Here is a 27,329-nt window from a genome sequence, read left to right as displayed (position 1 = left end):
ATGGAGATCCCAGTGCTGGTGCCAGCCTGCTGGTTGGCAGGTAAGGCCCTGGTGTTAGTAGGCTAGAGAGAGACCAAAAGGGTGCCTGCCAGCACTGGGGTCCCTGTGCTCCCCCAAATTGTTGCTGCCACTCTATTCCAAGGGGAGACCTGGTTGCCTCCTACTTCTCCGGGATGCTCTCCAAGTGAGCAAGTGGGTCTGACCCTGAATCCCTCCAAATTACTGCCCCTGTGCTGGGACTTAGAGTGGGAGAGGTTTTGCATGCATCCTGTAAGAGCAGTTTCTGTTCCCTGTCTTTCCCATGTGCAAACCCCACTGGCCTTCTACGCCAAATGATCCTACATCTTGTCTTCCCCGTAAAAAAATCCCAGGCTGGGGAGCCTAATGTGGACCTTGGACCACTTGCTTCTTCAGGAAAACCTCTGCAATCACCCTCCTGTTTGTGAGTTGCTTCTCTGGGAGTGTGGGTCTTGATATATTGACATCTTCAGCCCTCCCACTCAGCTCACTGCAGTTCTTTCTTTATATCTTTAGATGAAGAACACCATTTCTGCTAGTCTTCAGGCCATCCTTCTAGACAGATGCTCTGTGAATAGTTGTCATCTTTATGTGCCTGTAGGAGAAGGCAATGGCACCCCACTCCAGTACTCTTGCCTGGAAAACCCCATGGATGGAGGAGCCTGGTAGGCTGCAGTCCATGGGGTCGCTAAGAGTTGGACAGGGCTGAGCGACTTCACTTTCACTTTTCACTTTCATGCATTGGAGAAGGAAATGGCAACCCACTCCAGTGTTCTTGCCTGGAGAATCCCAGGGACAGGGGAGCCTGGTGGGCCGCCTTCTCTGGGGCCGCATAGAGTCGGATACGACTGATGTGACTTAGCAGCAGCAGGATGTTGTGACTACAGGGTCTTTCCACCTAGCCCCCCTGTAAAGTGGTTCTCTTTTCCATGTGTTCATATTTGGATTTTTGCTTTCCACTCCACCCTGACAATTCATACGTTTCGATTATAGATTTTGTCTGTGAACATTTAATACAAATGTTTGGGATGCTCCAGTCTCTTATCATCTGTTTTCTGTCTCTCCCATTTTTGTTCTTCTAGTACTGTTTTCTGCATTTTTAAAGTTATTTGACATTTTCTTTAAGATACTATTTCAATTTTCCTGTTAACTTTTTAGCTCCGCTTCTCTTATCAGAATTTTATTGCTTTCACTAGGCACTAAATTTAAAGTTGTACTAGAAATTTTATGTATTTTACAGTCATGTAAAATAGGTAAAACTTGCAACTGTGTAGGTTAATGCTACAGTGGTCATGTATGCTTCTGATGATGTCAATTATTAATCAAGTCATTGATCCTATTTATGTATTTTATACAATGTGTCATTTATCACTTGCTGATTTCAAGATTTTACCGTTTTTGGTTTTCAGGAAAGTTGTCAACAATTTTACTGTGATGTGCTAGAGCATTTTTGTGTTGTTTTCTCTGCTTTTAATATATGAAATTTCTGTCCTTAATCAAATTTAGGAAGTCCTCGGTCATTATTTCTTCATTTTTCTTTTGGTTCATTCTATCTTTCCTTTCCTTCTAGGACTCTAAAGGCATGAACATTAGACTATTTTATATTTTATAAAAGATCCCTGAAGCTCTATTAAATAATTTTTTAGTATTTATTTTTCTTTCTTTACATTAATTACTTTTTTAAGTTCACTGAAATCTTTCATCTACTATATCCATTCATTGTTAAATCCATTCATTAAAAATTTTAATTTTAATATAATGTATACCTTTTATAGTTTTACAATTTCTATTTCTTTTATATTATATTGCCAGTATGACTCTGCTGAGACTTGTTACAGTTTCATTCATGTGATTATACTTGCTTTACTTCTCTGGGGTGAATGGGAAGAGCCACTTTAAACCTTTTATTTACTAGTTTCAACATATAGGACATTTCAGAGTCAGTTTTCTTTTCTCTTGAAAAGTGTTCCATTTTATTTATTCCTCTTACATACTGATCAATTTTTAATTGCACTCTGTGGAATCTGTTATTTTCTCAGCCTGATATTGCTTCTCCTGTCTAGCAGGCCATTACCTTAGGTAGACTTTAAATGTAAACTCTGCTTCTTGGGTGGAGAAGGAAATGACAACCCACTCCAGTGTTCTTGCCTGGAGAGTCCCAGGGACAGAGGAGCCTGGTGGGCCGCCGTCTGTGGAGTTGCACAGAGTCGGACACGACCTAAGCGACTTGGCAGCAGCAGCAGCTGCTTCTTGGATGGAACCCCATCTCAGTCCATGCCTTCTGTCTTTAGCTTAGGTGCTTTGAGTGGGTACCATGTATGTGTAGTTCAGAGCCTGTGATAGAATAGACGATCACCTTTAAGGGACATCCTGCTCTCTGTAATAGTCAAAGCTTCCCTGGTTTCACTTCTCTGATCTTCCAGGTCAAAATACTGAAGTTAGTAGTATTAGTACACCTGTAGCACACATTTGGCTTGTACTATGCCGATTATCCTTGGCCCCAGGCTTAAATCCTAGGACTGGAATTCTCTTTATCATTCCACTTTTCCCAATGCAGATCCTTCCCACCAGAGTCTGTCTGCTACTGATCATTGTCCAATGCCTAGTTTTTTAATTATGCCTAGATTTTAGGATTGTTTTCTTTGGGAAGGAGGGAGTGGTGGGATAGCAACTAATTGTGTACTTACCAAAATTACTCATACATATTATTCAGTGTGTGAGGACATCAGTGTTAGCCTCCATTAAGTAAATTTGTAGAATTAACAAGAAATAGCAATGGGGCAGGTTACAGCTCTTTGTATAATAGTAATATATTTTTAGAGCTTTGCAAAACTTCATCTAAGAATATACTTTTTAAAAATTAAATATATATTTATTAATATCCTAAAAGTGAATGTTTACACTCAGTTCAGTTCAGTCACTCAGTCGTGTCCGACTCTTTGTGACCCCAAGGACTGCAGCATGCCAGGCTTCCTTATCCATCACCAACTCCCGGCACTTATTCAACTCATGTCCATCGAGTCAGTGATAGCACCCAACCATCTCAACCTCTGTCGGCTCCTTATCCACCCATCTTCAATCTTTCCCAGCATCAGGATCTTTTCCACTGAGTCAGTTCTTCACACCAGCTGGACAAAGTATTGGAGCTTTAGCTTCAGCATCAGTCCTTCCAATGAATATTTAGGATTGATTTGCTTTAGGATTGGCTGGATGGATCTCCTTGCTGTCCAAGGGACTCTCAAGAGTCTTCTCTAACACTACAGTTCTAAAGCATCAGTTCTTTGGTGCTCAGCTTTCTTTTTAGTCCAACTCTCACATCCATACATGACTACTGGAAAAACCATGGCTTTGACTAGACAGACTTTTGTTGGCAATGTTATCTCTCTGCTTTTTAATATGCTGTCTAGGTTTGTCATAGCTTTCCTTCCAAGGAGCAAGGGTCTTCTAATTTCATGGCTGCAGTCACCATTTGCAGTGATTTTGAAGCCCCTTAAAGTAGTCTCTCACTGTTTCCATTGTTTCCCCATTGATTGTCATGAATCTTAATTTTGATGCCATGATCTTAATTTTCTGAATGTTGAGTTTTTTGTTTGTTTTTTTTGTTTATTTTTATTTTTTTAATTTTATTTTATCCTGTGTATACCTGTGGCAGATGCATGTTGATATATGAATGTTGAGTTTTAAGCCAACTTTTTCACTCTCCTCTTTCACTTTCATCAAGAGGCTGTTTAGTTCTTCTTCACTTTCTTCCATAAGGGTGGTGTCATATGCATATCTGAGGTTATTGATATTTCTTCCAGCAACCTTGATTCCAGTTTGTGCTTCATCTAGCCAGGCATTTGCATGATGTAATCTGCATATAAGTTACATAAGCAGGGTGACAATACACAGCCTTGACGTACTCCTTTTCCTATTTGGAACCAGTCTGTTGTTCCATGTCCAGTTCTACCTGTTGCTTCTTGACCTGCATACAGATTTCTCAGGAGGCAGGTAAGGTGGTTCCAGTTTGTTGTGATCCACACAGCCAAAGGCTTTGTGTGGTCAATAAAGCAGAAGTAGATATTTTTCTGGAACTCTCTTGCTTTTTTGATAATCCAGTGGATGAGGCCCATTTGCATTCTGGTTCCTCTGCCTTTTCTAAATGCAGCTTGAACATCTGGAAATTCACGTTTCGTGTACTGCTGAAGCCTGGCTTGGAGGATTTTGAGCATTACTTTGCTAGTGTGTGAAATGAGTGCAACTGTGCAGTAGTTTGAGCATTCTTTGGCATTGCCTTTCTTTGGGATTGGAATGAAAACTGACCTTTTCCAGTCCAGTGGCCAGTGCTGAGTTTTCCAAATTTGCTGGCATATTGAGTGCAGCACTTTCACAGCATCATCTTTTAGCATTTGAAGTAGCTTAACTGGAATTCTATCATATCCACTAGCTTTTGGTTATAGTGATGCTTCCTAAGGCCCACTTGACTTTGGCTTCTAGGATGTCTCGCTCTATGTGAGTGATCACACCATCATGATTATCTGGGTCATGAAGATCTTTTTTGTACAGTTCTTCTGCGTATTCTTGCCACCTCTTCTTAATATCTTCTGTTTCTGTTAGGTCCATACTATTTCTGTCCTTAATTGTGCCCATCTTTGCATGAAATGTTTCCTTGATATCTCTACTTTTTTTGAAGAGATCTTTAGTCTTTCTCATTCTGTTGTTTTCCTCTATTTTTTTTTTTTTTGCATTGATCACTGAGGAAGACTTTCTTATCTCCCCTTGCTATTCTTTGGAACTCTGCATTCAAATGGGTATACCTTTTCTTTTCTCCTTTGCCGTTAGCTCCTCTTCTTTTCTCAGCTATTTTTAAGTCCTCCTCAGACAACCATTTTGCCAGGCAACCAGTTACGCTAAGAGCCTGTAATAAATTCTATAACTACTAATTATATCAAAAACTAGTTTAGAAACTTAAGTGTTAGCACAGTAAGAACTTAAGATTTCCAGATCATCAATATGTTTATTGCAATAAACATATAAATATCAAGAGAAAACAGAATCCAACTGTTGTGCTCAGCAACAATTATTACTTTCATATAATTATTACTGGGATAACAGTGAAGCATATGAATATTTACTAATCAATAAAAACTAATTTAAAAATTTATTGCTATACATAGGTGGACATTGTACTTACCAGTGCTGATATACATATGTGTGTGTGTATGTATTATTTATATAGAGAGAAATAGTTGATAACACAACACACTACTTCTTTGTTTAAAAAAAAAATTTAGTTGATGTAAGTATGGCTTATATATCCAGATATTTCCATTTGAAGATTAATTTCTGCCTAATGATGAGAAATTCTCTTGGGACCAGTGCTAATCTATCAAATTATTGCCTGTCCCAATCCATTACTCAGGCTCCCCTTGTGGGTCAGTGGTAAAGAATCTGCCTGCCAATGCAGGAGATACGTGTTTGATTCCTGAGGCAGGAATATCCACTGGAGAAGGAAATGACAACCCACTCCAGTATTCTTGCCTGGAGAATCCCATGGACGGAGGAGCCTGGGGGACAACAGCTCACGGGGTCACAAAGAGTTGGGCATGGCTCAGAGACTAAACAACAACTGCCTGTTACTCATCCCCTAGGAAATGATGGCGATGATGATGATGGTGGTGGTGGTGACACTGACTTTGGAATACTAATAGCAGGCCCTATAAGTGAGCATTTTTTGAGGTACTGAACATGACTACATCCAGGAGCAAGGTGTGTTCCAGAGTTAACAAGATGGGGATAGTATTGCTTTTACGCCTTGTCGTTTTCTAGAAGAACTCAAAGCTACTCAGCACTGTAACTTTAATTGCAGTCACTGACTGTGATGGAAAGTAATTTGAATGAGATGCATATTCAAAACTATTTATTTAACCCAGAAGGTAGCAGACAGGATATTTAAAATAAAGCTTCTGGCATAACATGCAATAACTTTAATGATCATTGTGCTGGAAAACAGGTGTCAGCGTGCTTCGCTTCCATTTCTTTCCACCCCCTCCTTCTCCCTCTCCATCTGGTTTCCTTTTTCACCAGTTTCTCGTGTGTTTTTGTCTGTGAAAATCAATTTGCTATCTTCAGTTTTGGGGGGGAGGGGATGCCCACAGACATTGGGACCCAAGGATGAAGAAACACCTACTGTTCCCACTGCAACTCTTTTGTATTCCATGTGATAAGATGCTCTATGCTCTACTGTTTTATAGATAGACGCAACTGATGGATGTACTTTTACAACAAATGCTAAGGTGGTATTTTTCACAGGTATTCCTCAAAGGCTAAAATTTTGGTAACAAATGCATATTTATGTATTAAACTTTACCCTTCTGGAAGAAATATCTTGAAGACATGTCATCCCACCAATGCTACATTTGAATTCTTTGGGTATCCTTTGGATACCCTTTGGTTATTCAACTTTAAATTCAGGATTTTCCCACACAGCTTAAATATTTGGGTTAAATTAGAAAAGCACCCCCCCCGAGACCCCCAGAATGTCATTTACAAAATTTTCAGCATCAGTGTGCCAAGGACTATAGCCTCTGTTCTGTTATCTTAGTGCAGACCATTATTGCAATACTCCTAAATAGTTGGTCTGCTTGTCTCTGTTCTGACTCTAATCAGATCATCTTCAGGGACATTTTCTTAACCATCTTGCATAAACAAAGGTCTCATAATGTTACTTACTCAGTCAACAACCTTTAACGACTTTCTGTTACATGTAGAACCAAAACAATATTTGTTGAGATAGTTCTATCTTTAATATGTGAGGCTGATCTGGTTGTGACACCTGTCATCCGGTTGATCCGCCAGGATTGATTCAGCTGATTCAGATGGCTAGACGGGTGTCCCCTTCTTCCTCCACCTCTGCATGTGTGTCCCTCCTGAAGCCACACTCTCCGTCAAAGAGGACTACCTTCCCCCACAGAGGAGGACTGTTGTTTGGTCAAGGGTATACGAGTAACTGAGCTCCCTTGCCAGAACCTCCAAACAAGCTCTTAAGATATTTCTGTCTCTAAACTCTGGTCTGCAAGAATACAGGAAACATAAGTCATTCATCCAATTATTTATTCATTCATGAATGCATAAAACATTTAGTGAGGGCCAACTATGTGCCAGGCATTGCTTAGATACTGGAAGGGAGAATAGTAGTAGACCTACCGGAAAACAATACCCCAGTCTTCATGGAACGATGAGAGGAGAAGGGAATGGAGAAATAAGAAAGCTGACTTTAGAGTGTTTTAGAAGATGATAAGAGTATGTAGAAAAACAAAAGAGAGGAGAAGACGTCGCATGTGATGGGAACAATCACTTTTACGTGGGATGATTGGGGAGATCTCACTGAGACACTGCTATTTACAAGCAGCCTAAAGAGACCAGGTGAAAGGCTGTCTGTGTGTCTTGGGGAGAATCCTCCAGGAAGAGGGAGTCATTCATTTAAGAAGTTCCCAAGGCAGAAAGATACGTAGCCAAAGCAGTAAAGAGACAGACCCGAATGAAGCTGAATGAGGAAGAGAAGAGAGAGGACAGACATGCTCAGGGAGTTAGGCGAGACAAGAAGCAGACCAAGGTAAGAGCTTTGGCTTTGACTCTGAGCAAGACAGGAATGGACTGGCAGGTTTCAAGTAGAAGAGGGGCGTGGCCTGGGTTAGAGTTTAACACAAGCACTCTGACGGCTGTTGTGTGAATTAACTAGGAAGGGGCGGGGAGGGGCTGTTGTGTGAATTAACTAGGAAGGGGCGGGGAGGGGCGGGTCAAACCAAATCGGAAGTTTGGAGACTCCTGAGTTAATCCAGGCTAGAGACTGATGGACCTCTAGACACAGGTGATAACAACGCAGAGGAGCAGAAGGGCTGCTCTGGTGTCCTCTCAAAATATAAGACATTACAAACGTTAAAAAGCTGACAAATAACACAGCCATCATAAAAGTCTTCAAATTTATAAATTATTCTTATTATTAGGTGCCTGATACACTTCTCTGCTGTTTTTTTTCCCCTACATGTCTAAAAGCATTTTCCTTGATCACATTTTCATGTAGCAATTTTATGGTAGAGAGAATAGAAGGATAATTCTCTCATTGAAAAATCAAAACTTGTTCTTTTGTGCAAACTTGCTTGAACAAAATTTGCCTTTTATTTTTGACAGTGTAGAAAAATAACTTTTAATTTCCCAACTCCCTTTGTGGTTCTTGCTGAGGCTGTGCCAACTGATGGATGGAAGCCCTCAAAAGCTCCAGCCATTTAATCTCCCTTCCTCAACCACTGGAGAGGAGAAATCCATGGCCCCATACTGTGGTTTATCTTGACTTAATCTTTATCTCCTGGGGTTTCTTACTTCCCCTGGCCATCACTCCCACAGGGTCAGTCCCTAGGGGCTGGATAAGCCTGGGTCATAACGGTCACCCAGCAGACAGAAGAACCATGATGCTGTTAGGGAGTTCCCCTTGGTGTGAGTGGGAGAGTCCAGACACTGGTAAGCTCAGCCAGGAGCAAGTGTTGCTCTGGAGAAGAGTACTGCTAGCATCTTACACCCTATTCCCCACTTCAGGCCCCCCTTTGGAGGGTATCACAGTGCAGACTATACTCTGTGCCTCCAGCCCATGGCTAGATTACTTTCTCTTGAATCCCCAGAGGGGTATAAAGAGCTGGCACAAAAAGGTTATGAAGTTTAAGCTTTATTACTTTGAAGTGAAGTCTACTCTTGGAAGTGGAGATGGGGAAAAAAAAAGTCTAATTTTTTATAAATGTTGATGATAGAATCAAGAAGACAATGATGGAGTCAGTGTGAGTGTAAAGGAAGGAAAGTGGGCAAGGAAGGCACCATGGTTCTAGCTTGAGTTAATGGAGGAGGAGAGTTGTCATCTTTTCAGATGGAGAAGACAATGGGAGGGGAATATTTGAGAATCAGTTCAGTCGCTCGGTCGTGTCCGACTCTTTGTGACCCCATGGAATGCAGCATGCCAGGCCTCCCTGTCCATCACCAACTCCAGGAGTTTATTCAAACCCGTGTCCATTGACTCGGTGATGCCATCCAACCATCTCATCCTCTGTCATCCCCTTCTCCTCCTGCCTTCAATCTTTCCCAGTATCAGGGTCTTTTCAAATGGTTCAGTTCTTCGCATCAGGTGGCCAAAGTATTGAAGTTTCAGCTTCAGCATCAGTCCTTCCAATGAATATTTGGGACTGAATTGAGATTAAGAATGGGAAATTCAGTTTCGGCCATATCAAATTTACATAGGTCATCGATGTACAAATAGAGATGTTAGAAAGGCATCTGGATGCATAAATCTGGAGATCGGGGGTGGGGGTAGAAAGCGTAATTTCACAATACATATTTATATCAGGTCACCATGTTGTATATAATAATTTAAATATTCAATATTAATTATTTAATCATATACAATATTATTTGTAAAGTATACCTCAATAAGCCTAGGGGAACAAAAGAAAGGTAGGTGAAGGACTGGAAGGAAGATGCAAATTTGGGAATCTTCAGCTTATAGACGGGAATTAAAGTCAGAAGACTGTGTGAAATAAAAAGGGAATAAGAGAGAAGACTTCCAAGGACCATGCCCTTTGATACATTCCCATTTTAAGGCATCCCAAAGATAAGAAGGAATCATAAAGAAGAAAAAAAAGGAGTGGTCAGTGAGACAGGCAAAATACGAGAGAGACAGAGAAAAATAAATGCTGCCCTGGAATCCAAGTGAGGAAAGTATGTGGGATAATCAGCTGTGTCAACTGCTGCTGATAGATCAAGTAGGTAAAGCATCCAGAATGAATCACTGAACTTTAAAAAAAAAAAAAATTATTAGGTTTCGTTGATGGCCTTCATAAATAGATGTGGAAAGATACTCCCTTGCAGTATGGAAGAAAGATATTACCAGCTGGCTTGTGGTCTGTTTGTTTACCTTTCCAGGGACAAATGAACACAGGTGACTCCAGTTTTCTTTCCATTTAGAACATTGATAAGAATATTTTATCAAATAAACCTATAGTACTGGAGGAGAGTTCTTACTCATTGAATTAATTTAGTAGAGTATCATTGTTTTATAAGATTTATAAGGTCTGAGTTCCTGGAAAAGTACTGTATAAAATATGTAACCATTTGAATTTAGAATGGAAACCTTTCACTACCTAAATTTCTCCTCTTGTGTGAGATAACTTTTATTTCAGTTAATATGTCTATGTATCACTCAGTTTTGTCCGACTCTTTGCAGTCCCATGGACTGTAGCTCACCAGACTCCTCTGGAATTCTCCAGGCAAGAATACTGGATTGGGTTCCCATCCTCTTCTCCAGGGGTTCTTCCCAACCCAGGGATAAAACCCAGGTCTCCCACATTGCAGGCAGATTCTCTGCCATCTGAGCCACCAGGGAAGCCCATTTCAGTTAAGAGACTACTTTTGACCTGGGTTAAAGAGAACGTCTGAGAGTGCAGTGAAGAACACAGGGGACACTTGGCTTCACCTGTGCTCCTTGATTGCTTATTTCCTTCAAATTAATAGTAATGCTTAAAGTAGTGAAACATCTAACTCCAATTCGACAATCCGAAACTTCATTTTAGCTAGGAGAGATTTCAAGGAAAAAAAGAGAAAAAGTATAAATAACTCTCTGTAGGACATTTTCTCCTAATGGGAGTAAGGAATGCCTGCCTGCATATGTGCTCAGTTGCTTCAGTCGTGTTCAACTCTTTGTGATCCTATGCACTGTAGCCTGCCAGGCTCCTCTGCCCCAGGAAGAAAAAAAAAAATGAATCAATAAATTGAGACAAAGAAGATGCTGCTGCTGCTGCTGCTAAGTCACTTCAGTCGTGTCCGACTGTATGCAACCCCAGAGAAAGCGGCCCACCAGGCTCCCCTGTCCCTGGGATTCTCCAGGCAAGAACACTGGAGTGGGTTGCCATTTCCTTCTCCAATGCATGAAAGTGAAAAGTGAAAGTGAAGTCGCTCAGTCATGTCCGACTCCTAGCGACCCCATGGACTGCAGCCTTCCAGGTTCCTCTCTCCATGGGATTTTCCAGTCAAGAGTACTGGAGTGGATTGCCATTGCCTTCTCCAAAGAGATGCTAGATTCATGATATAGGCCTCCTTTTCCTCTTTATTATTTCAGTTGTTTTGATAATTCTTGTGTGTGTGTACATGCTCAGTCACTCAGTCATGTCTGCCTCTTTTGTAACTGCATGGACCGTAGGCTGTCAGTCTCCTTTGTCCATGGAATTCTCCAGTCAAGAATGCTCAAGTGGGTTGCCATGCCCTGCTCTAAGGGATCTTCCTGACCCAGGGATCAAGCCCGCATCTCTTGAACATTGCAGGCAGATTCTATACCTCTGAGCCCCCAGGGAAGCTCCTAGAGGAATGAGGCTCAACCAAAAAGTGGATATGTAGTCAAGATGAATTCTATCTCTATCTTTTGGCAATTTATTTGAATTATATAGAAGAATTAAAATCAGGGGAAATCCAACCTGCCTTCAGAAATGGTAACATCAGATCAGATCAGATCAGTGGCTCAGGCATGTCCAACTCTTTGTGACCCCATGAATCGCAGCACGCCAGGCCTCCCTGTCCATCACCAACTCCCGGAGTTCACTCAGACTCACATCCATCTAGTCAGTGATGCCATCCAGCCATCTCATCCTCTGTCGTCCCCTTCTCCTCCTGCCCCCAATCCCTCCCAGTATCAGAGTCTTCCAATGAGCCAACTCTTCGCATGAGGTGGCCAAAGTACTGGAGTTTCAGCTTTAGCATCATTCCTTCCAAAGAAATCCCAGGGCTGATCTCCTTCAGAATGGACTGGTTGGATCTCCTTGCAGTGCAAGGGACTCTCAAGAGTCATCTCCAACACCACAGTTCAAAAGCATCAATTCTTCGGCGCTCAGCCTTCTTGACAGTCCAACTCTCACATCCATACATGACCACAGGAAAAACCATAGCCTTGACTAGATGAAGCTTTGCTGGCAAAGTAATATCTCTGCTTTTGAATATGCTATCTAGGTTGGTCATAACTTTCCTTCCAAGGAGTAAGCATCCTTTAATTTCATGGCTGCAGTCACCATCTGCAATGATTTTGGAGCCCAGAAAAATAAAGTCTGACCCTATTTCCAATGTTTCCCCATCTATTTCCCATGAAGTGGTGGGACCGGATGCCATGATCTTTGTTTTCTGAATGTTGAGCTTTAAGCCAACTTTTTCACTCTCCACTTTCACTTTCATCAAGAGGCTTTTGAGTTCCTCTTCACTTTCTGCCATAAGGGTGGTGTCATCTGCATATCTGAGGTGATTGATATTTCTCCCGGCAATCTTGATTCCAGTTTGTGTTTCTTCCAGTCCAGCGTTTCTCATGATGTACTCTGCATATAAGTTAAATAAACAGGGTGACAATATACAGCCTTGACAAACTCCTTTTCCTATTTGGAACCAGTCTGTTGTTCCTTTTCCTATTTGGAACCAGTCTGTTGTTCCATGTCCAGTTCTAACTGTTGCTTCCTGATCTGCATACAAATTTCTCAAGAGGCAGATCAGGTGGTCTGGTATTCCCATCTCTTGAAGAATTTTCCACAGTTTATTGTGATCCACCCAGTCAAAGGCTTTGGCATAGTCAATAAAGCAGAAATAGATGCTTTTCTGGAACTCTCTTGCTTTTTCTATGATCCAGCAGATGTTGGCAATTTGATCTCTGGTTCCTCTGCCTTTTCTAAAACCAGCTTGAACATCAGGAAGTTCATGGTTCACATATTAATGGACTAGAATATTTATAGCAGCATATTATTTTTAATAACTCCAAGCTGAAAACTGCCCAAATATCCATCAACAGTGAAACAGTTCAAGCAATTATGATGTACACATGTCAGGGAATACCATGCAGCAACAGTGATGAGCAATCTACAAATATAGGCAACACTAGGAATGGGGCTTGTCAACTTAATGGTTGAACAAAAGAATTTAGGCAGTATTTGCAAAATATTTACATAAAGTATGAAAATTTATATTATTAAACAATTAATATATAATATAAACACCACTTATTTTTCTACAAGTGCTGAGAAAAATACTTGACATAAGAGATCAATAATTGAATCAATTAGGTAGGATCCATTGTTGACCAAGATTGATAAATTTATAAAATTGTCATGACCCAAGTAATAGAAGAGGCCAGATTCAATTATACAAGATATGTTAAAGACAGAATATAATAATTGTTTGATACTGTAATTAATTTTCATTATTGAGGCTATGAAGATAATACATGGCCCTTGCCCTCAAGAAATTATATATTTTTAAATTATCAATATCCATACTAACAATAAGTATACAATTTACATTCTTTAAAACATCTTTTTAAAACTACTCTCCAGGATTAGCTGTGTGCTAACATCTTAGAAAGAAAGAAATGGAACTAGTTTCTTTTTACTAATTAACACATTAAATATCAACAGTTTCCTTTCTTTATAATACAGTGTCATAAATTTCATCTACATGAATATGCTTAAGCTTGAAATCAAATTAGACAGAACTGACTTAACTCAGGCAGGAAACAGTTGAGAATTTGCATCACAGATGAGAACTTAACTTACACTCAGGAACTTAACTTAGACTCAGGCAGGAAACAGTTGAGAATTTGCACCACAGATGAGAAGAAAAGGAAGGAAAATTAGGATAAAATGTGATTGGGGCAAAGTGGGCATAGTAGTGTGAATTAAAAAGAGAACAGGATAGAAATGAAATTTGGTTTCAATAAGAAACGTTAACTAAGCATGACATGATTGAGACTGGAGAAGGAAAAGGAAACTAGCTTATGAGAAATGTGTGCTCAATAGAAAATAAAGACTAAGAATGTGCTAAAACTAATGGTAAATACAGATAAAAGGAATGACAGGTAGGAGGTACTTAGCAGGCTGTTATGTTCAGGAAACTGGGAAAGAGAAGGTTTAAGGATGTCTGTGCACCATAGCAAGGGATTCCCAGCTAATTTGGAACTCTATTGACTATGAAGTTTAGGGTTTACTCTTGACTGCTGCTAAGCCGCTTCAGTCGTGTCCGACTCTGTGCAGCCCCATAGACAGCAGCCCACCAGGCTCCCCTGTCCCTGGGATTCTCCAGGCAAGAACACTGGAGTGGGTTGCCATTTCCTTCTCCAGTGCATAAAAGTGAAAAGTGAAAGTGAAGCCACTCAGTAGTGTCCAACTCCTAGCGACCCCATGGACTGCAGCCTACCAGGCTCCTCCATCCATGGGATTTTCCAGGCAAGAGTACTGGAGTGGGGTGTCATTGCGTTCTCCATACTCCTGACTAGGGGCTGAATATCGATGTCTAGAGAAGAGTGAGCTATTTGAAAAAATAAAGTGGGAAAGTGAAAGTGATGTTGCTCAGTCTCCTCTGACTCTGCGACCTCATAGACTATAATTCATCAGGCTCCTCTGTCCATGGGATTCTCCAGGAAGGAATACTGAAGTAGGTTGCCATGCCCTTCTCCAGGGGATCTTCCTGACACAGAGATTGAACCTGGGTCTCCTGCACTGCAGGCAGACTCTTCACCGTCTGAGCAGTGCAAATAGAGACGAATAATCCATGACCATGACTTCAAAGCCATGATATCTGTAGTAAAGAAAGTGGAAGTCTGTACAGAAAAAGATAATGAAATGTCCATATCAAGTCATACTTTCTCCTTACCCTTCCGTGATTTGTCTAGACATTTAATTTGCATTATCAAATCTAAGTATTTTAGCCCTAGATTTTTTTCTTTTAATTTAGGAGGGGTTTTCCAAAATATATACTTTTAAGATGGAGAAGGCAATGGCACCCCACTCCAGTACTTTTGCCTAGAAAATCCCATGGATGGAGGAGCCTGGTAGGCTGCAGTCCATGGGGTTGCGAAGAGTCAGACATGACTGAGCAACTTCACTTTCACTTTTCACTTTCATGCATTGGAGAAGGAAAAGGCAACCCACTCTAGTGTTCTTGCCTGGAGAATCCCAGGGATGGAAGAGGTGGCTAAAAGGAGAGAAAGGTGTAGCGACTTGTAGCTACAACAAACGCGGTGACAGAGGAAGCCCCCACTCCCACCTTTGTACATACATCAGCCACTACACTGCCTTGCCCACCGCATCTTCATTGGCAAACTGCTAGATATAGAACTAGATGTGTTCTTAGAGGCATTACAAGTGTTTCTCAAATAAGCTGCGTGTATGCATACTCACTTGCTTTGTCCCGTCTGGCTCTTTGCAACTCCATGGACTGTAGCCTGCCAGGATCCTCTGGCCATGGAATTTTCCAGGCAAGAAGACTGGAGTGGGTTGTCATTCCCTTCTCCATGAGCTCTTCCCAAGCTAGAGACTGAACTCATGACTTTTGTGTTTCCTGCATTGGCAGGCAGATTCTTTACCACCGAGTCACCTGGGAAGCCCTTTAAATAAGTTTATTGAAACCATATTGGTTAATTTAGAAAATTTCTCACTTATAGCTCTTTAGAACCCAAAATTTCTTTGCATCTCAAAATAGCTATGGACAATATTGAGAGTAATTACAGATTAAGTCCTTCTTATTTTTGACAAGAAAAGCAAGGGCCAGAGAAATGAAATTACTGTCTCCAAGTCACAGATCTTCTAATTGGTAATTCTGGATATAAGCAGTGATTTACAACCCAAAGCTCATTTCATAGTCTTATTGCTGACTTTAAAAGCCAAATTAATGTCCTGATTATGGTGCAGGTAGCATCGCCCAGGAGGAAACAAAAGGTTTGCCAAATCGAAAGATGTCCAGTTAGGAAAACCATGCATTCATGCATGCATGTGAGTGTGTACACACACCTGCACACTCACATGTGTGCACCCACACCATTTCTAGTTTTAACTTAAAACAAGGAGGATCAGTGCAGTAGACAAGGTAGGTAGATAACTGACTTTAAAATGTTTAGTATGCACCTGTGACAAAATGAGCTTTCAAATGTTTATTTTAATCTGTTCAAGCCCAACTATTCACTGAGAAATCTATCTAGCTTAAAGAAAATAACAACTTGGGTGGCACTAGTTGGTACTAATATCACACAGACATTTACATTGAGTCTGAAATGAGAAACTGAATCAATAAACTATAATAACTTTTTAATTATTTTATTTAGTCATTAATTCTACAAATATTGAGTTCTTTTGAATTTCCAAACATTTTACTAAGTGTCAAGGTAGCTCTGATAGCTCAGTTGACAAAGAATCCGCCTGAGATGCAGGACACCCTGATTCAATTCCTGGATAGGGAAGATCCGCTGGAGAAGGGATAGGCTACCCACTCCAGTATTCTTGGTCTTCCCTTGTGGTCAGCTGGCAAAGAATCTTCCTGCAATGCTGGAGACCTGGGTTCGATCCCTGGGTTGGGAAGGGAAAGCTTATCCACTCCAGTATTCTGGCCTGGAGAATTCCATGGACTGTATAATCCTCGGGGTCTCAAAGAGTCAGACATGACTGAGCAACTTTCACTGGGCTTCCCTAGTAGCTCAGACAGTAAAGCATCTGTCTGCAATGCAGGTGACCCGGGTTCGATTCCTGGGTTGGGAAGATCCCCTGGAGAAAGAAATGGCAGCCCACTCTAGTATTCTTGCCTGAAAATCCCATGGACCGGGGAGTCTGATAGACTACCATCCATGGGGTCACAACGAGTCGGACACGACTGAACGACTTCACTTTCACTTCACTAAGTGTCAGGTCACAGTGAAAATGTAAATAACAAAAGCATGCGTATCTATTTTCAATAAAAGTATCATAGATCCACCTCTGATTAAATAAGCATTTTCACGTCTTCTGACATAGCTCTGCTTACTTGTATACAGCACTCTGCTAGATTTAATTAACAGCACCTATGAATTATCAGGGGCTTCCCTGCTGACTCTGAGGTTAAAGTGTCTGACTGCAATGCGGGAGACCTGGGTTCCATCCCTGGATCAAGAAGATTCCCCTGGAGAAAGAAATGGCAACCCATTCCAGTATTCTTGCTTGGAGAATCCCATGGAAGGAGGAGCCTGGTGGGCTACACAGTCCACCGGGTCGCAGAGTCGGACACGACTGAGCGATTTCACTTTCACTTTCATGAATTATCAAAGGCTTGCCAGCTGGCACCGTGGTAAAGAATCTGCCTGCCAATCTGCCTGCCAGGAGACGCAGGAGACACAGACTCGATCCCTGGGTGAGGAAGATCCCCTAGAAGAGGAAATAGCAACACACTCCAGTATTCTTGCCTGGAGAATCTCATGGTGAGAGGAGCCTGACAGGCTACAGTCCACGTGGTTGCAAAAGAGGCAGACATGACTGAGTGACTGAGCATGTACATACAAGAATTATCAAAACAACTGAAATAGTAGAGAGGAAAAGGAGGCGTATGTCAGGAATCTAGCATCTTCTTTGCCTCAATTTACTGATTCTTTTTTCTTATAAATCCTCAAGCTTCTTAATTTCCACATCTGTCAAGTTTGACTATTATAAGACATGCTCTTATAACAATGAGTGCAGTGAATTTGTGTCTCTTCCAAAAAAAAAGGGGGGTTCAATCAAAGAAGGTCATTTTGTTCTGATTTGAGAAAATTTAATTATCTCTGCTGCCTTGATAATTTGCATATTTTACCGAGTGCACCATAACACATTTTCCTTTAAAGTTATCATAACCTATAGATGTGTCATTTTTATCCTTGTGGCTACTGTTGAGTAAAGTGATGGACAGATTGAGAAAATTCTGCAGTTACTGTTTCAGTCATATCTAACTTAATACATGTTAGGGGAGAATGGTAGGCAGATTCCAACTGTCCTGATCTGATATATATATATATATATTTTTTTGCTTTCTCCAAATCTGTCAGTGACTGTAATAGCATTGATACAATCTCTGAGCTGCTTGTCTACCATGACTTACACATTTTAAATTTAAACTAACTTTCCTCTTTGTATGTATCTCATATTTCCTAAAGCAGTGGACTAGTGAATGGAAAGGTATACACCATGAAATGGGCAGGTAATTCTTTTCTCATAAATGTCTTGAAAGATAAGGCAAAGAAGTAAACAAACTCCAAACCAACCACATAAACAAAGACAGAAACACACAAAAGTCTGCTATAACATTGCTGGAGCAAACAGTGGGGATTTATAAACATAGTGTATTTCACATTACATTGTGCTAAGAATGAGAAAATCACTTTAAGCAGGTTTTGATTAATGAGACACTCAAGAGGTTAATTGAACTAACTTGTGACCTGGATTTTCATCTAAAGGCTAATTATAAAGTTTATATAATTCAACCTATAGTCTTAGAAAACATCAAAGTTTTAGAGCTCTCGTTCTTCCTTTCACTCACTTTTCACTCATTATTATTATGTTCTTGTTTTAGTTTGGTTTACATTTTTTAGGATAGGGGCCTTTAACTCAGGGTCAATAGACTGGCCTTGAATGATGATAAGGAAAAATATATATATATCCCCATCATTATAAACAGATCTCTAAAAGCTCTGAATTTTATTGTTAATAACTATGCAGTTTGTTAGCATGTGAGACAAATACATTTGACACTTTTACAAATGAAGTAGTTCTTTTTTTCTAAAGTGTACTCATGAATGCCACCTGGGGCTTCCCAGGTGGCTTCATGGTAAAGAATCTGCCTGCCAATTCAGGAGACACAGGAGAAGAAGTTTCCATCCCTAGGTAGGGAAGATCCTCTGGAGTAGGAAATGGCAACCCACTCCAGCATTCTTGCCTGGAAAATCCCATGGACAGAGGATCCTGGCTGGTTACAATCTATGGGGTCACAAAGAGTTGGAAACAATTGAGCAACTGAGCATGCTTGCATCTGATCATAAACCACTTCTAAGTCAATCTTGCCTGAGACCCATAGAAGTTTGGGAGAGAAAAGTTCAAATGCTGTGGATTTTATGGATGGAGTGGGGAAAAGAGTTAGACTAATAGATAGCTGTCCTAAGAAGTCTTAATTCTTCTGTATAAAGATTTCAAGGGCTTTCCTGGTGGCTCAGTAGTAAAAAATCTGCCTGCAGCACAGGCAATCCCTGGGTTGGAAAGATCCCCTGGAGAAGGAAATGTCAGACTACTCCAGTATTCTTGCCTGCAAAATCCAATGGATGGAGGAACCTGGTGGGCTACAGTCCATGGGGTCGCTAAGAGTCAGACATGACTAAGTGACAGAACAACCAAAGCTATAATGACAAAGATTTCATAAGACAAACAGGAGTACAGGTTTCAAGTAGAGTTAGTCTTTGCACACTGTGGCTCATGACATAATGAGGTTCACTTATTCAAGTTGGAATAAAGACAGTCACAGCATTGTCTTTTCTACAAATATGCATAAAAATATCATTAGAAAGTTTACTTTGGGAGCAGAGACTGCATTTTCTCAGTAAGAGATAATACAAACTATGGAGAATGACAACACTGACCCATGTGAATAGGTAAATGAATGAAGACAAGTTGCTAAAGCTGTTGTTTTGAGGTAGGAGCCTGGAGGCAGAGCCTTTAAATATGACCTCAAGCAAGTCATTAACATGTGAGGCTCAGTTTTGAGTCATTTGTAGAAGCTTGAGTAACATGGAAAAACAATGTCTGAAATGTCTCCTAGGCTTGATGTTCTGAAGTTTCCAAATTTTATAGGATAGTGTTTAAAAATATGCTTTTCACAGCTTTGTAACCCAGGACATATTGCCTAACCTTTCTGAAGTTAATTTTCTTGATTTGTAAAATGGAAAATCTACTAGGATCTTACAAGGTTGTTATATAAATGAAATTAGTTGGGATAATACACATAAGTGGTTAGAATTCTGTCTGACATGGTAACTTCTTAATCAATGAGTGATGTTTTAGATAAAAGAGTAAATATTTTTAAAACCTTTGCGCATGTTCTATCAGACAATTCAGTGACTTCTTCCCTGAAGAGTAACCTAATTTGATGTTAGCTAAAATTGTGCTTACTTAATGTAGTCACTTGGGGCTTTCCAAGGGAAAACAGTGGTAAATTCGCCTGCCAATGCAGGACATGCAGGAGACATGGGTTCCGTCCCTGAGTCTTGAAGATTCTCTGGAGTAGGAAATGACGACCCGCTCCTGTGTTCTTCGTTGGAAAGATTACATGGACAGAGGACACTGGTAGGCTACAATCCACGGGGTCACAAAGAGTGGGACAGGACAGAGCAACTGAGCACACAGGCAGTCATAAGTTTTATAATCAGTCAAGTTCTTATCAGCTAACTCTGAAGGTCTTCATGTTTTCTCCCAACAAGGTCTGATCTCAGGTTCTCTTCAGAGTGACTTGGAACTGAATGTTAGCATGCATGATATGATTTCAGCACATTTGCATAATTCCTTTATGATTATTTTATGATTGAAGTAGTGCTCTAATGAAAAAGTCCTTTAATAAAGGCTCTCCGCCTGCTTTTTTTAGGAGCTAGTCATCTCAGCTCCAGAGATTTATTGATTTTTTTTTTTCTATTCTCAATATAATGTAGAAGAGACCTCTTCCTTAGCTGGAAACTGATCTGAAATGGGGGGAGGAAACATACACACTGAAACTCAATGAGTTTTCTTGCACTGTTGGTGGCTGGGATTAGAGCAATCGATGGTGTGTTCCCAGGAAGCAAGAAGTGTGATAAATACAGACCTTGAAGGATGGGAAACTGCATTAAGTGACAACAAGATGAGGGTTTTGCTGAAATTTTGGCCTTCTCTAATGATTTAAAAAGAATTCATGGAACTCCCTTGGTGGTACAGTGACTAAGACTCTGCACTCCCGATGCATGGGTTAGGGAGTCTCTGGTTAGGGAACTAGATCCCACATGCGACAATTAAGACCCAAGACAGCCAAATAAACACACATTTTTAAAAAGAATTCAGTGAGTATAATTGGGTTGGTGTTTAAATAAATTGAGAAGCAAGCTTGGTGGTAGGGATAGAAATTAAACTGAATGAATTCTTCTGGAGAGGTAAATGTCACAGAGACTGACCCTTCACATTCTCCTAGTAAATTAAATCTTATCTAACACAAAGATATTTCTCTTATAAAACCAGAAGAAGCCTCTCTCTCTCTCTCTTTCTCTATCTATCTACCTATCTATATATGTGTGGAGCTCAAAGGCTTTTCTCTTACGTATTCAGTTGTATCTAATATTTTTGGTCCCTAAATTCTAGAATAGGCTAAAGAAATGTGCTTAATCCAGTTCTTCCATTATTCTTCCTTCCTTTAATGCCACAGGGTGCGAGGAAACACTTCTGTGGAAGACTCAGAAAGATGCATATGGGCAAATAAACACAACAAAGGCACATATTGTGCAGTATATAGGTGACTTCCCTGGGGGCTCAGATGGTAAAGTGTCTGCCTACAATGCGGGAGACCAGGGTTTGATCCCTGGGTCGGGAAGATCCTCTGGAGAAGGAAATGGCAACCCACTCTGGTACTCTTGCCAGACAGATGAGCCCGGCAGGCTACAGTCCTGGGGTTGCAAAGAATCAGACACAACTGAGCAACTTCACTCTGTGGTTCAAGTGTGCAAGTGCCTGCCTGTTTAGTCATGTCCAACTCTGTGTAATCCCATGGACTGTAGCCTGCCAGGCTCCTCTGTCCGTGGGTTTCTCCAGGCAAAAACACTGCAGTGGGTTGTCATTTCCTTCTCCAGATCTTCCCAACCCAGGGATTGAACCCACATCTCTTTCGTCTCCTGCATTGCAGGTGGATTCTTTCTCACTGTCCCACCTGGAAAGCCCTCAAAGTTTCTCTATTTCTATAAGTCGATGTAATTTTCAGGTACTCAGCTCTACAGAATCTCAATCAACACCCCGAGGATCCTTCTACATTACCTTCCAACAGGGATTAATTAGTACCTGGAAAAGTCACCCCGGGGTGTCAGAAATTGCTCAGCTTACTCCCTGAGAATGTAGTCAATTCAAGAAAGCGATGGGATGCTCTGCTGACAATGTCCTAGGTGAGTTTGTTTATACTGTAACACCAGCATTAACTGAGAGACAAAGGAGAAATAACTGTAAGGAATTTTGCAATTAAAAGTCAGCCTACAGTGTGGTTTCTTCCTTAGAACCCTGCCATCACCAAGCAGAGTGTACTCAAGATGAGGCCTGCCCATCTTTCTCACAGTGACACCAGCCTCTGAAACAGCAGAGAGGAGGCAAAGCTATGAGCCAAGAGACTAATTATAAAGAACATGAGAGGATCCTAAGTTTGGCTTCAGAACAAGAACAACTGACTGTTCTTTTATAAGTAGGTTCTAATATTTGATCTTAATCATTTATGGTGATTTAATAACATCGGGAAAATAGCACTGTATAAAGGATTAATAACCATTGTTAAGAAAGAAGTGGCCCAGAGATAACAAGATTACATTTGGTTAAGAAACCTGGTTTGCTATTGAGGGTCTCCCTTTATGTAGTCAACTCTTTTGTGATTTTTTTTTTTTTTTTCAGTAGAATCATCTCTGGATTGCCAATGGGCTTCCCAGGTGGCACTGTGCTGAAAAATATGCCTGCCAATGAGGGAGATGCGGGTGATATGGGTTGGATCCCTGGGTCAGGAAGATCCCCTGGAGGAGGAAATGGCAACCTGCTCCAGTATTCTTGCCTGCAAAGTGCCATGGACAGAGGCATGCACCTGGGGGGCTACAGTACCTGGGGTCTCACAGAGTCAGACATGACTGAGCACACATGTATAGGCCTGGCATATAGATCTGGCTTGTCAAAGCATCACCTGATTTAATTATTCATAACAGTTGTCCTTAAAATATGGATAAAATTATTAAATTTTTTTTGCTTGATGAAGGAATGTTCTTTCAGTTTTAGTGAGACCTACATGATGAAATAATGTACAGAAGCCTGTCACATGGGGCTGCGGGAGAGTTGTTCTTAGCCAAGTGTTCTCTGCCCTGCTCTTTGCTCCTTAATTACGGTCTACGAGGGATGTTGAACTTTGCTCCCCTCATCCGTTCACCCCTCACAACCTAACGGATCCAATTCCGTTTGAGCCTGTTGGGTGCCCTCCTCCCAGATAAGGACAAACTGGTTTCACTTGAGCAGTGTCTTTGTACACTGAGGTCTGTACCAATGACAAGTCACGTTCAGGCCTGCGAACACCTCCTCAGTGACAGAGGGGAATCGTGTACTGATGGTGTCGGCTGTCAAAGAGAATCCAAATACTGTCAGATTGTCTCCATGCCAACAACATTCACAGTACAGCTACAGGAATTTGTATCAAAAACCCTTTGAGTATCCTTTTTTTCCCCCTGAAAGCTTAGGTGAAGTTTAACTCCTATAACCAACATGAAACCCTGATCCTCGAGGGTATAGAGGTAGAATTGTTGCAAAGAAAATAGTACCCAGGGAGAGACCATTGATTTTAAACTTTGCCAGATGAATCTAAACCGTAATATGCTGTAAAATGCTCGAGGGAGAAAGAGTTCCCTTCGTCTCCACTCTCTGAACTTTCTTCCTGGATACATTCAGGCAGTTTTCCAATTCATGAACGCTTCCCTCCAGCAAGGTCTGATCATTGCAAATGCATTGCTGGTATGGCAGACTCTCTTCTTTGGCAGAAACCCCAGAGTAAACAGATATGTGCCCTGGAAACCAAGTCCCCACTCCTGGGAAGATCAAACCAAAATGAGCTGTAAGAAAGTCACTCTTCAATTACACCGATTTCTTCTAAATTAAGCAGGGCAGGAAAGCACAGACACTGGGAACACGGCTATGAAGATAAGTTTGCCTCATTTAGCAGCGGTGGTAAACCCGGGAAGACGGCTCACATGAGCAAATGCCAGTAACACAGGTAAACAAGTGTTCTCACCTGTCAACAGCTGTGTGGGTTTGCGGAGCCAGGTGTGCTATGCACACTCAAACTCAATGCCACATTTATCGTTTATTAGGAGCTATCAGAATGCATCATGCAGACTATCCTTCTGGCAATTGTCACAAATAAAGCTGGGTGTCATTTGTCAGGAGCCCCCATTAAGTGGATTCCCAAGCACAATATAAATCAGAGATCATATCAAATAGACTTCAGTAAAAATCTGTACTGTGACTCATAGTGAAGGATAACTCCTCCAAAGCCATAGTCCTGGAGGATTTCCACAGCTTGCTCAATTCTGGTATTTTTTAAAAAGCAATGAAAAGCTTTCTTGCAGATTTTTTTTTTTTTTTCGGGCGGAGTGGGGTATATACAATTTTTTTTTTAATTGCAGATTACTGATTAAACTGCTTCACAGCCAGTAAAAAGCCAGACTTGCCAATGTTCAAATTGTATCATATATTGTCTTTTAATAATAGGAGAGAGACTGGGCTGCAGTTTATAGGTGTTAGGCAATTATTTTTTAAAAATATTTATTTAAATTCGTGGAAGAAGCACTTCCACAAATTTGAAAGACATATTGGCTGATGTGATACCTAAGGAGCAGACCAGAGTGAAGGCCTTCAGGCAGCAACATGGCAAGACGGTGGTGGGCCAGATCACTGGACATGATGTATGGTGGCATGCGAGGCATGAAGGGATTGGTATATGAAATATCAGTTCTTGATCCTGATGAGGGCATCCGTTTTAGAGGCTACAGCATCCCTGAATGCCAGAAACTGCTGCCAAAGGCTAAAGGGGGCGAAGAACCCTTGCCAGAGGGCTTATTTTGGCTGCTGGTAACTGGACAAATCCCAACAGAGGAACAGGTATCTTGGCTCTCACAGGAGTGGGCAAAGAGGGCAGCTCTGCCTTCCCACGTGGTCACCATGCTGGACAACTTTCCCACTAATCTACACCCCATGTCTCAGCTCAGTGCAGCTGTTACAGCTCTCAACAGTGAAAGTAACTTTGCCCGAGCATATTCAGAGGGTATCAACTGAACCAAGTACTGGGAGTTGATTTACGAAGACTGTATGGATCTGATCGCAAAGCTTCCTTGTGTTGCAGCAAAGATCTACTGGAACCTGTACCGAGAGGGCAGCAGTACTGGGGCCATTGACCATAAGCTGGACTGGTCCCACAATTTCACCAACATGTTAGGCTATACTGACGCTCAGTTCACGGAGCTCATGCGCTTGTACCTCACCATCCACAGTGACCATGAAGGTGGCAATGTAAGTGCCCACACCAGCCACTTGGTGGGCAGTGCCCTTTCAGACCCCTATTTGTCCTTTGCAGCAGCCATGAATGGGCTGGCAGGGCCCCTGCATGGACTGGCAAATCAGGAAGTGCTTGTTTGGCTGACACAACTTCAGAAGGAAGTTGGCAAAGACGTGTCAGATGAGAAGTTACGAGACTACATCTGGAACACACTCAACTCAGGACGGGTTGTCCCGGGCTATGGCCATGCAATACTAAGGAAGACTGATCCACGATATACCTGTCAATGAGAGTTTGCTCTGAAACACCTGCCTCAGGACCCCATGTTTAAGCTGGTTGCTCAGCTGTACAAGATTGTGCCCAATATCCTCCTAGAGCAGGGCAAGGCAAAGAATCCGTGGCCCAATGTAGATGCTCACAGCGGGGTGCTGCTCCAGTACTACGGCATGATGGAGATGAATTACTACACAGTCCTGTTTGGGGTATCATGGGCACTAGGTGTATTAGCACAGCTCATTTGGAGCCGAGCCCTAGGCTTCCCTCTAGAGAGACCCAAGTCCATGAGCACAGACGGTCTGATGAAGTTTGTGGACTCTAAGTCAGGGTGAAACTGAAGATGGGGAGGAAACTATCCACCAGAGAGTGAGGGATCTTTAAAAAAAAAAAAGTATACTTTTGTTTCGGGGCTTTTAAAGACTTAAGATTACATTGTATCTGAGGCACTGATGATAAGTCTGAGGTTAAAATATAAATTAAGATTTTTAAAAGAAGAAAAGTAACCCGTTCTTCCCTGACCAGCTCCTTTCCCCTGCCTGGTGTGAGTTGCCCACCAACTGTAGGATGACCAGGACTAATGCATGTAGTGTGGGTTAGGTTTCACCTCACCCCCATCTTCAGAGTGGGAATCTGGCTCCTCTTTCCCTAGGTCAAAGCTGGTTGCAGAGAATTTGCCATCACTTCAGAACTTTTGGTTCTACTCTGTCCACCCTTTAATAGACCAGCAAACCAGGACTTTACCCCTTCTGTTTCCATAGGAATCATGTTGGATTGTCAGCTGTACTAAGCCCCATTAACTTCTCCCATGCACACAGACACTTCCTAGCAAGATCTATTGGGTGATGGTGTGGCCTTTTTTTTTTTTTTTTGGTTAAGCTACCAGATGATCATAAAGGCCATGGTATTTGTTGTTGACTGGCAACCAATATTTGGTTTTTATTTTTCTTATTTTTCTTTTTTAAAATTATCCTATTAAAATTAAGATCTAGGAGTGTTCTATTCCCCATTACTTGAATACTCACCTCTTTCCAGACTTTCTGTACCTGCTGCACCTCAAGCCAAGGTTGCTGTGGACCTTCCCTACTGGTCCGTCCTAGAGACCTCTTTTCAGCAGGTATATACAGCACTGTCTATTATGTGGTCTTTCCTAGTTATTTGGCTTTATCAGTGCTTAATGTGAACTAAGTTTTTACTTCCTTGGAACACAAACCACTACCCTCTGACCTTTTTTTTTTTCCCCTTTAATATGCTATGGGCTATAGAACAGGGACTTAGGAAAGACCAGCATGATATCTTCATGGCCTGATCCCAGGAGTACTAGTACCTCTTTCTGAACAGGGAAATGATTTTTAAGATTGGACATGGTCTCCTTTGACTATCGGGTGCTGGGGCTGAGGACATTAAAAATAGTAAACCTCCCTCCTCATCCCCTGCCACAAGCCAATATCCCTTTATTTATCAAGGTTCTTATCCTGTCCCTTCCCCAAGAGCTCACAGTACACTGTTTGTTTTAGAATCCCCATATGCACAGGTTTCAAGTGACTCAGAAGGTTTTACTGTCTTTTTAAGAAAGGATTAAAAATACACTCCTGCTGTGCCCCCCTTCCTCCCTTGCAACTCCTGCCTGTGTTTGTGTGGATTCCTAATCCCCAGAACCATGCTGTTGAGATGGATAATACTGTCTGTAAACCCTTGGGTAACTGTCATGATGCAGACTTCAGGTTGTTCTGTATAAAATGCAAAATAAATGTTTTTATTAACAAAAAAAAGTATTTATTAACAAAAAAAAGTAAATAAAGTGACAGATTTTATTTTCTTGGGCTCCAAAATTACTGCAGATGGAGACTGCAGTCGTGAAATTAAGAGGCTTGCTCCTTGAAAGAAAAGCTATAACAAAACTAGACAGTGTATTAAAAAGCAGAGGCTTCACTTCG

The 27,329-nt window shown here is 41.3% G+C and overlaps 1 pseudogene; it reads left to right on the top strand.

The window, feature by feature from the left end:
• LOC109564428 (citrate synthase, mitochondrial pseudogene) lies at positions 1-27,164 on the top strand (annotated as a pseudogene).
• Positions 27,165-27,329: the final 165 nt, after the last annotated feature.

The sequence above is a fragment of the Bos indicus genome, chromosome 10 (assembly GCF_029378745.1).
Source record: "Bos indicus isolate NIAB-ARS_2022 breed Sahiwal x Tharparkar chromosome 10, NIAB-ARS_B.indTharparkar_mat_pri_1.0, whole genome shotgun sequence".
Lineage (NCBI taxonomy): Eukaryota > Metazoa > Chordata > Mammalia > Artiodactyla > Bovidae > Bos > Bos indicus.
Note: the sequence above shows the minus strand (reverse complement) of the source record. Positions and strands in the feature narration are given on the sequence as shown.